A 10,320-nucleotide genomic window follows, 5' to 3' on the forward strand; every position below is an offset into this window, starting at 1 on the left:
TTTTATAAGAAGAAGAGTTATATTTTCATTCCTGTTAATATGATCATTAATTTTATGATGCAAACAGATATACCGTTGACTGCATGCACGTCATTTTCTGTACCGTAGATGGAGGTAGACGTATAAAGAATCAGCCTGCGCACCAAATTCACCATCTGCGTTCCCATGCCTTGTCAGTCTCCCACTGTGCATGCGAAACATTGGGTTTGATTTGATTTGATTTGATATTTACATATCGTCTATCCTCGGTCGGAGACTAAGCTTTGGACGCTTTACAAACACGGGGTCATTTGCACAACAGGGCGCTCAGCATTCCTTTCCTGTGTCATTCAATCAGATTTCAGGCACGCACACGTACACACTCAGACAGACATGTCACATTTTTACGTGTATGACCGGTTTTTTTGTTGTTGTTTAATTACTTCGCCATTTAGGCGGTCATACTCCGTTTTCGGGGGTGTGCATGCTGGGTATGTTCTTGTTTCCACAACCCACCGAACGCTGACATGGACAACAGGATGTTTAACGTGCGTATTTGATCTTCTGCGTGCGTAGACACACGAAGGAGGTTCAGGCACTAGCAGGTCTGCACATACGAAACTTGGACACTCTCAGTAGACATTACAAAGAAAGATCGTGACAGCAGACACACAGGAAGATCTTGGGCATCCACTACACACATCATGCGACAAACGAAGAGGTCCGCAGCAAGATCCAACAGGCAATATGACTTCTTTTTTTTTTGTATTTCTTTTTATCACAACAGATTTCTCTGTGTGAAATTCAGGCTGCTCTCCCCAGGGAGAGCGCGTCGCTATACTACAGCGCCACCCTTTTTTTTTTTTCCTGCGTGCAGTTTCATTTGTTTTTCCTATTGACGTGGATTTTTCTACAGAATTTTGCCAGGAACAACCCTTTTGTTGCCGTGGGTTCTTTTACGTGCGCTAAGTGCGTGCTGCACACGGGACCTCGGTTTATCGTCTCATCCGAATGACTAGCGTCCAGACCACCACTCAAGGTCTAGTGGAGGGGGAGAAAGAGACAAACAGACACACACACAGACAGAAATTGCGAAATCGTGAAACTATGCCATCACTCCATGGGTTCACAGTCGTCAAGAAACAGAAAATGAAGTGGTAAGGACTTGTTTCCCACTCAACAGAACTTGCGAAGACCATCTTCCAAGTCAGAGGAAGCTGCAGACCATTTTTTACAAGTCAGAGGAAGCCGCAGACCATTTTTTACAAGTCAGAGGAAGCCGCAGACCATTTTTTACAAGTCAGAGGAAGCCGCAGACCATTTTTTACAAGTCAGAGGAAGCCGCAGACCATCTTGCAAGTCAGAGGAAGCCGCAGACCATTTTTTACAAGTCAGAGGAAGCCGCAGACCATCTTGCAAGTCAGAGGAAGCCGCAGACCATCTTCCAAGTCAGAGGAAGCTGCAGACCATTTTTTACAAGTCAGAGGAAGCCGCAGACCATCTTGCAAGTCAGAGGAAGCCGCAGACCATTTTTGACAAGTCAGAGGAAGCCGCAGACCATCTTGCAAGTCAGAGGAAGCCGCAGACCATTTTTTACAAGTCAGAGGAAGCCGCAGACCATCTTGCAAGTCAGAAGGCGAAGACCATCTTGCAAGTCAGAAGGCGAAGACCATCTTGCAAGTCAAAGGAAGCCGCAGACCATCTTGCAAGTCAGAAGGCGAAGACCATCTTGCAAGTCAGAAGGCGAAGACCATCTTGCAAGTCAAAGGAAGCCGCAGACCATCTTGCAAGTCAGAGGAAGCCGCAGACCATCTTGCAAGTCAAAGGAAGCCTATCAGAGGGGACTTCTTTTTACATAATTTTGCAAGAGGACAACACTCTCATTGCCACGGGTTCTTTTTCAGTGTGCCAAGTGTGTGCTGCACACGGGACCTCGATTTATCGTCTCATCCGAAAGACCGAACGCTCAGTTTGATTTTCCACTCAAACTTGGGAGAAAGTGCGAGAGCGGGTTTCGAACCCACACCCTCACGGACTCTGTGCATTTGCAGCTGAGCGTTTCAACCATTCTGCCACCTTCCTCCTTAGTCCACCTTCCTCCTTTTGCTGAACAGAAGTAATGTAGTGAAGGCCAAAGCAAAGACGTTCAAACAAGGAATGATTGTACACTACTTTATAATATATAACATGTGTCTGCGCGCGCGCGCGCGCGTGTGTGTGTGAGTGTGTGTGTGTGTGTGTGTGTGTGCACCACCTCTTCGTATTAGTAAATAAAGCCCCACTCCCAGCACTTTCATCATCTTCGTCCTCTCCTCCACCCACTCACTCTCTCACTCACTACTTCCACCCTGACCCAAAACATCATCAACCAACATGACACACCCACCGCAAGACATGTCAACAATACCTGACTGGAAGGACGGCGCATGCGTCGGGCGAGGGTCCATAGACTGTGACAGGATCGACCATTGGCTCACGTGATCCAGGTCGATCAGACGACAGTCTTTCAGTCTGTGACTGTGTCTGCGACTGGTTTTCTGGGATTCTTCTTTTTTCTGTCAGTCGTGAATGACTCATATTTGTGTGCATGAAATGTGGTGTGCAGTGAGTTGGGCGTTTCTTCATTTCTTCACGGGAAACTTTACGTGCTATGCGATTCTTTTTATTCATTCATTTTATCATGTGTATTTTATTGCCGGATAAACTCTGCTGAAAAAAATCTCTTGTTTAAACTTTATTTGTCTTTTTTCCCTTTAGACTTTCCTGTTACGTTATTAAAAAGTTCAAAATCGTACAGCATCTTACGCGCGTCTGTTTATTTTATTATATATTTTCTTAATTACATGTAATTTTCTGTTCGTCAGTTTTTATTCTCTAAAATCGTCATTGGTGCAGACGTTCGGTCATCTGCTCACTGATCGTATGCTTGATTTTTTGTGCCCTCAAAAGTTGGGAGAGTTCTAACAGTGCCCCCTTCCCAGAAAACTTGGCTTTGCCAACAGCTCGATATTCGTGTAGCAGTGCCGTGTGATGTGAAATAATCCGCTTTCATGCTGAAAAAAAAAAGATAAAAAAAATTGTTCTGCAATAACGGCTCTTCATGACACCAGACACTTGAGTCTGCTGTTTGAGGTGTGTTTCCTCGAGACCTCTTGTTTGCTTTGGATATTCAATGCCACGATACGTGTGAGTACAATATCTATTGCATATCAGTTGTGTTGTGTTGTGTTGTATTGTCTTGTGTTGTCTAGAATGGTATGGTGTGTGCATGAGGTATGAATGATACTGTATTGTATTGTATCGTATTGTGGAGGCATGTGTGGTACTGTATTGTTTAGTATCGTATCTTGTATTATATTTTATTTTAACCTTGTGGTGTCCGATGTTTCGATCTGGCAGTCAAATGAAATCTTTTTTGCGAAATTTTGTATACTCTGCTGGGACAATCAGTTTCAATAATCATTAAAATGTCGTTTCAGTTTGTTTTCTGTTTATCTATCTATCTACCTGTCTGTCTGTATCACTATCTATCTATCTATCTACCTATCTATCTGTTTCTCTCTGTTTACGTGAATCTATCTATCTATCTGTCTGTCTGTCTGCCTGCCTGTCATCTGTTTTTCTATCTATCTGCCAGTCTATGAATCAGTCAATCTATATATCTATGTAGCTTCTTGTCTGTCTTATTACCAATCAACCAGCCAATCTTTACATGTGAGGTCGGGTTTCTCTGATGTTATATTACCGATGTCGGTTCTTGTGTACAAATGCACAAACACGCACGTGCACGCGCACGTGTGTTCACACGCACACAGACGAACAGATTGCACATATATACTTTGATTAAAAGAGTGAAGTGCAAATATCTTGCATCCGAAAAGGTTTTTTTTTTATTCTTCGATAAATTTTTCCGGTTATGCCAAACGCTACATTATGTTTTTAAAAGAAAAAGTCTTGCTGCACACGCGCACACCCCACACTCTCTGTACACTCTCTCTCTCTCTCTCTCTCTCTCTCTCTCTCTCTGTACTCTGCAGTCTCTTAATATTCGTTTGCAGACCTTTTGTATGCCAACTGTCATCTTTGTTAGTGAAAATTATGTATTATGTTCCTTTGTATTAGCCCCTTCAGTATGGGGCCAAGGCCTTTATTTGAATAAACATCTCTCTCTCTCTCTCTCTCTCTCTCTCTCTCTCTCTCTCTATATATATATATATATATATATATATATATATATATATCGGGTGTCCCCCAAAAAGTGAACCGCTTTCTGACAAGTATTTTCTCAGTGATAGAGAAACCGAATTCACTGGCAATTTTCACACAGTAACCTTAGGGTATCATCAACAAGTCTGCAAAATATCAAAATAGACTTATCGCTAAAATACGCACTACAGGGTCAGTAGCACGTAAAATTCTTTTGCCATTCTGTGCACAGAAGACTTGCTCATTTGTAAATCGCTTGCAACTTCTCTAAGAGATTTGTGGGTCCCTGGGTTCTCCTCCTGGGATTGAATCAGTTCCTCAGCACGGTCCTTGTTCTCCTCCGAACATGCAGTCTTGGGTCTCCCACTGACAATTTTACGTGCTACTGACCCTGTAGTGCGTATTATAGCGACAAGTCTATTTACAGTGACATGACTCCACCCCTTGCCTGGAAATTCCGTTACGATCCTTCTTCCACCCCAGCCTTTCTCCTTGAAACAGTTTTCAATGGTAACCTGATCACTTTCACCTACAGGCATGGTTGATCCTTCCAGACTGATACTTTGGACAGAACTGATTTTGGATACAGAAAACAAACAAACAACAACAACAACAACAACAAAAAAATCAATAAACTTGACACCCAGACAGGCTATTTTTAGACTGATACTGATTGACAGATGCCAACACCTGGCAGCTGGCATAAACATGATGAAGGTCACACAGCACAGCTCTGATATTGGATTTTTTGACATACTGTTTTGAATTTGACAATACTCGCATAATATGCGTCCGAAATTTTAGGTATTTTGCATACTTGTTGATGATACCCTAAGGTTACTGTGTGAAATTTTTCAATGAATTCGGTTTCTCTATCACTGAGAAAATACTTGGTTCACTTTTTTTGGGACACCCGATATATATATATATATATATATATATGTCTGTCTGTCTGTCTCATTCTGTCTGTCTGTCCGTCAGTCTGTCTGTCAATCTGTCAGTCTCTCTTTCTCTCTCGCGCCCGCACACACACACACACACACACACACACACACACACACACACACACACACACACACACACGGATAGTTTCACGATTTCGCAATTTCTGTCTCTGTGTGTGTCTGTTTGTCTCTTTCTCTCTCTCTCCCTCTCTTACATACACGCATAGACACATACACAGACAGACATGCACACACACACACACACACACACACACACACACACACACACACACACACATACACATACAGTGCCCGTCCCGCGGTGCGTGACTGGCGTACACGAGCCCTGTCCACTACAGCAGGACCAGGGAGTCAGTCTGTCAGACGTAGGTAGCTGGAGGGCCTGTCTGTCTGCCTGACGTGTGGCCTGAATAGGATTTCATTGTTTGTGGCCGTCACGTGAGCACCCCAGCAGGCAGCGTGGAGCCTGATGAGGCTGACTGACAGACCTGTGGATGTCATGTCCTGGGCCCTTGCCTGTCAGCCCGTCACGTTCCTCGCACGAACGCCACGATTGACGATGATGATGGTGATGATGATGATGTTTAGGATACTTACACAGTGCGTATCCACGGTCGGACACCAAGCTCTAAGCGCTTTACAAACACGGGGTCATTTGTACAGGAGGCTGCCTTCCTGAGTACAGCCGACTGACGGCTGCCAATTCGTTTCCTGTCATTCAATCAGGTTTCAATCACACACACACACACACACACACACGCACGCACGCACACACACGCACGCACGCACGCACGCAAACATACATTTAACGTTTTACGTGTATGTTTTGTTTATTCACCTCGACATGTTGGCAGCCATACTCCGTTTTCGGTGGTATGCATGCTGGTTGTGTTCATGTTTCCAAAACCCACCGAAAGCTGAGATGGATTACAGGATCTTTAACGTGCGTATCTGATCTTCTGCGTTCACATACACACGAAGGGGGTCCAGGCACTTGCAGGTTTGAACTTAAGTTGACCTGGGAGATGGGGAAATTCTCCTCCCTTAACCCACCAAGTGCTACGGGGATCGAACTCAGGGAACTCAGGAGCCAGGTGCATTTCTTGGTTCTAACTTTTTGACAGTTACACGTGACTAACTGCCTACATTGACCGAACTACGCCATTGGTCAGTTCCATAGTAGACACAGTTAGTAGCGGGTTACGACCACACCAGGCTCTTCCGTCCGAGCAGTGCAACTGGCTCCCAGGGCTCTAAGCATTTGACTCCCCCCCCCCCACTCCCCCGCTCCCCGTCATTGGTCAGCTGTCTCTGTCCTGTGTCCTTGTATTGTATTGTATTGTATTGTAGTGTCTTGTATTGTATTGTCTTGCCTTGTCCCACGTTGTATTTTATTGTATTGTAGTGTAGTGTCTTATATTGTATTGTATTATATTGTATTGTATTGTCTTGCCTTGTCTCACGTTGTATTGTAATGTATTGTATTTTGTATTGTATTGTATTGCTGTTAAAACAGATTTCTCTGTGTGAAATTCGTGCTGCTTTCTCTGGGGAGAGCGCGTTTTCCACAGAACAGTGCCACCCATATTTTTTCCCTTTCTCCTCAGTCTGCAAATGTGTTTGTCTTTATTATCAAAGGTGCGAGGGTGTTAGGTAGGTGTGTGGGGGGAGAGGGGATGCGCGCGCGCGCGCGTGCGTGCGTAATTACTCGCTTTAGGTCCTGTTGCTAATGAAGGGCAGGTAGTGATTTTGACACGAGCTGAAAATGATGGACGAGTGTTTGCATGTGCACGCGCGCGTGTGCGTGTGTTCGTGTTAAAAAAAATCTTTATTTTCATTTTTAGGTCCTGTTTATGACAAAGAGCTGGATGTGATTTTTATGCGTGCTGAGATGGTGGATGTGTATGTCCGCATACATGTTCCTGTGTGTGTGTGTGTGTGTGTGTGTGTGTGTGTGTGTGTGTGTGTACGTGTGTGTGTGTGTGTCTGTGTCTGTGTGTGTACGTGCGTGCGTGCATGCACGCACGTATGTGTGTGTGTGCGCGCGTGCGTGCGTGCGTGCATGCGTGTGTGTGTGTGTGTGTGTGTGTGTGTGTGTGTGTTATTATTTTATTTCATTTTTCGCGTTTTAGGTTCTGTTGCTAACGAAGAGTGGGGTGTGATTTTTACCCCAAGCCGACATGATGGACGTGTGTGTGTGGGGAGAGGGGGGTGGGGGGTGAGGGGTGAGGGGGGAGTTGGGGCAGGGTGGAGCTGAACGACGCGGAGGGGGAGATCGATGGCCGTGATGGTGGAGGGGTGGGGGTGGTGATGGGTACAGAGAGTGGGTTGGAGTGGGGGGACGGATGAGTGGTTGGGTGGGGGGCGTAGAAAAAACAACAGAGAAAGAGAGAGAGAGGCAGACAGACAGACAGACAGACAGAGGCACACAGACATACATATGGTGATGCATTGAGAGAGAGAGAGAGAGAGAGGGGGGGGGGGGCAGACAGACAGATAGACAGACATGGGCAGATAAACTCAGACATAAATGGAGATAAACTTCTTCTTCCTCGTTCGCGTCCCGTTAGATGAGCAGCCCGGTGTCCTCGATGAAGGCTGCCGTCCGTCGCAGCTCCTCCAGGGTGCCGTACAGCTTGGCTTCCACTGCTGTCGGTGTTGGCCAGTACTTCCTCCTGGATGCTGCATGCGTCGTACAGTCTTGAAGGATGTGGTCGGTTGTCATTGGTCCCTCACCACAAGGGCACTCTCCACTCTGTCCAATGTCAAATTTTGTGTGCATGTGGTGGAGCAGGCGGTTGTGTCCAGTCCTCAGGCGGGAGATCTTGACCTGTTCCCGTCGTTCCAGCAAATGGTATCTGTCTTCTGGGTTATATTTGGGGTGCTGGAGGCACTTTATTCCTTGCTGTGCCTTGATGATTGTCTCGATTTCATCGTATGACACCAGTTTGTTGGCCTGCTCCTTCTGTGCACCGTCTTTTGCCAGAATATCCGCTTTTTCGTTGCCTCTGATGCCACAGTGTGCTGGTACCCATTGTATCACCACTTTCTCCACTCTGGCACTCAGGGCAACAAGGGCTGAAGAAAGACTGAGAGAGAGGGTGTTGGGGCATAGGATAGGGAATGAAGTGTGTGTGTGTGTGTGTGTGTGTGTGTGTGTGTGTGAGTGTGTGCACGCAGACGCGTTTGTCTGCGAGTCCGTTTCTGTTTCCGTCTTTTTCTTTATTGTGTATCAGGACCAGAAAATGTGTACTCTCAGTTGGATGAAACATTTCGATGTTCCATTTAGATCATGCATACAAAACAATGGTCAATGATACTTATCATGCTCCAGATAAATCTGGAACAGTTTACCCCATGATCGCTACTTTCCCTCATTTCAAACTGGTCTGAGAACACATCTTTTTGAAAACGCCTATGCATAGATTTCCATCCCTTTTCAATGACATTCAGTTATGACATGCGTGCGTGCGTGTGTATTTGAGTGTGTGTGTGTGTGTGTGCGCCTGTGTGTGTGTGCGCGCGCGCGCGCGTGTGTGTGTGCGTGCGCGCGCGCGCGCGCGTGTGTGTTTGTGTTCGTTTTCCAATGACATTCAGTTATGATAACCTATGCAGACTCCGCGCGTGCGTTCGTGTGTGTGTGTGTGTGTGTGTGTGTGTGTGTGTGTGTGTGTGTGTGTGTGTTTGTGTTTTCCAATGATATTCAGTTATGATAACCCATGCAGATTCCGCGCGTGCGTTCGTGTGTGTGTGTGTGCGTGCGTGTGTGTGTGCGTGCGCGCGCGCGCGCGTGTGTGTGTGTTCGTTTTCCAATGACATTCAGTTATGATAACCTATCCAGACTCCGCGCGTGCGTTCGTGTGTGTGTGTGTGTGTGTGTGTGTGTGTGTGTGTGTGTGTGTGTGTGTGTGCGTGCGTGTGTGTGTGTGTGTGTTTTCCAATGATATTCAGTTATGATAACCCATGCAGATTCCGCGCGTGCGTTCGTGCGTTCGTGTGTGTGTGTGTGTGTGTGTGTGTGTGTGTGTGTGTGTGTGTGTGTGTGTGTGTTTTCCAATGACATTCAGTTATGATAACCCATGCAGATTCCGCGCGAAGGCGCGTGCGTGCGTGCGTGCTCTTGTGTGTGTGTGTGTGTGTGTGTGTGTGTGTGTGTGTGTGTGTGTGTGTGCAATTAAGAAATGTAATAGGCATAGTCTTTGATTCTGTTTTTTTGTTTTTGTGCGTTAAGTCCGTATTTTTTCTTCTTCCTTTTGTAAGTTATTGCGTGTGTGCGTATGTGTTTCATGTTTATTGTAAAGCGCTTTGAGCTCCCTTTAAGGGAGGAAAGCGCTCAGCAAGTATCAATTATTATTATTATTATTATTATTATTATTAGACAGCACGGACACGTGTTCGGACATGAGTGTATGTAGGAGGGGTGAGGGGGTGAGATCCTGGATGCACTTACACATGATTATTATATACATACATATGCGCCACTCACGCACACGTTCATTCTGTTCCCCCTTATCACCCACCGCACGCAAAAACCTTACAAGCACGTTCGCACATACACAGACAGGCACGCACCTAGGCACACACACACACACACACACACACACACACACACACACACACACACACACACACAAAGACTCACGCACACACACACACACACATACACACACATATGCACACATACATGTCTATACAAACGTACACTCATAATTTTGATCAGCTTCACTTACCGTATCTCTCTCTCTCTCTCACCGTATGTGTGTGTGTGTGTGTGTGTGTGTGTGTGTGTGTGTGTGTGTGTGTGTGTGTGTGTGTGTGTGCTTGTCCGCGCGTCCGCGTGTCCGGTTCATTTTCTGCCTTTCCCTTCTTTGTTTCTCTGTCTCTCCCTCCCCCACCCCTCCCCCCTGTCTCTCCGTGTCATGCTCCAATGGGAGAGGTTTTTTTGTGGCACGCAATGGCAGGGACAAGCAGAACTCATCAAGCCTTTGTCAGACGCCTCAGTGGCCCTGCCCATTTCATCAGCGGAGAATAACATCCATTGACAGTCGCATGCACGAACTTGCTGTCCAACTTCTCGTGCGTGTATGGGTTCCCGCCTTACCTTCTCTCCCCACCCCCTCTCTTACTCTCCGTCTGTCTCTGTCTCTGTCTTTCTCTCCCTCTCGAAGTA

Source organism: Babylonia areolata, chromosome 6 (assembly GCF_041734735.1).
Source record: "Babylonia areolata isolate BAREFJ2019XMU chromosome 6, ASM4173473v1, whole genome shotgun sequence".
In the NCBI taxonomy this organism is placed as follows: Eukaryota; Metazoa; Mollusca; class Gastropoda; order Neogastropoda; family Buccinidae; genus Babylonia; species Babylonia areolata.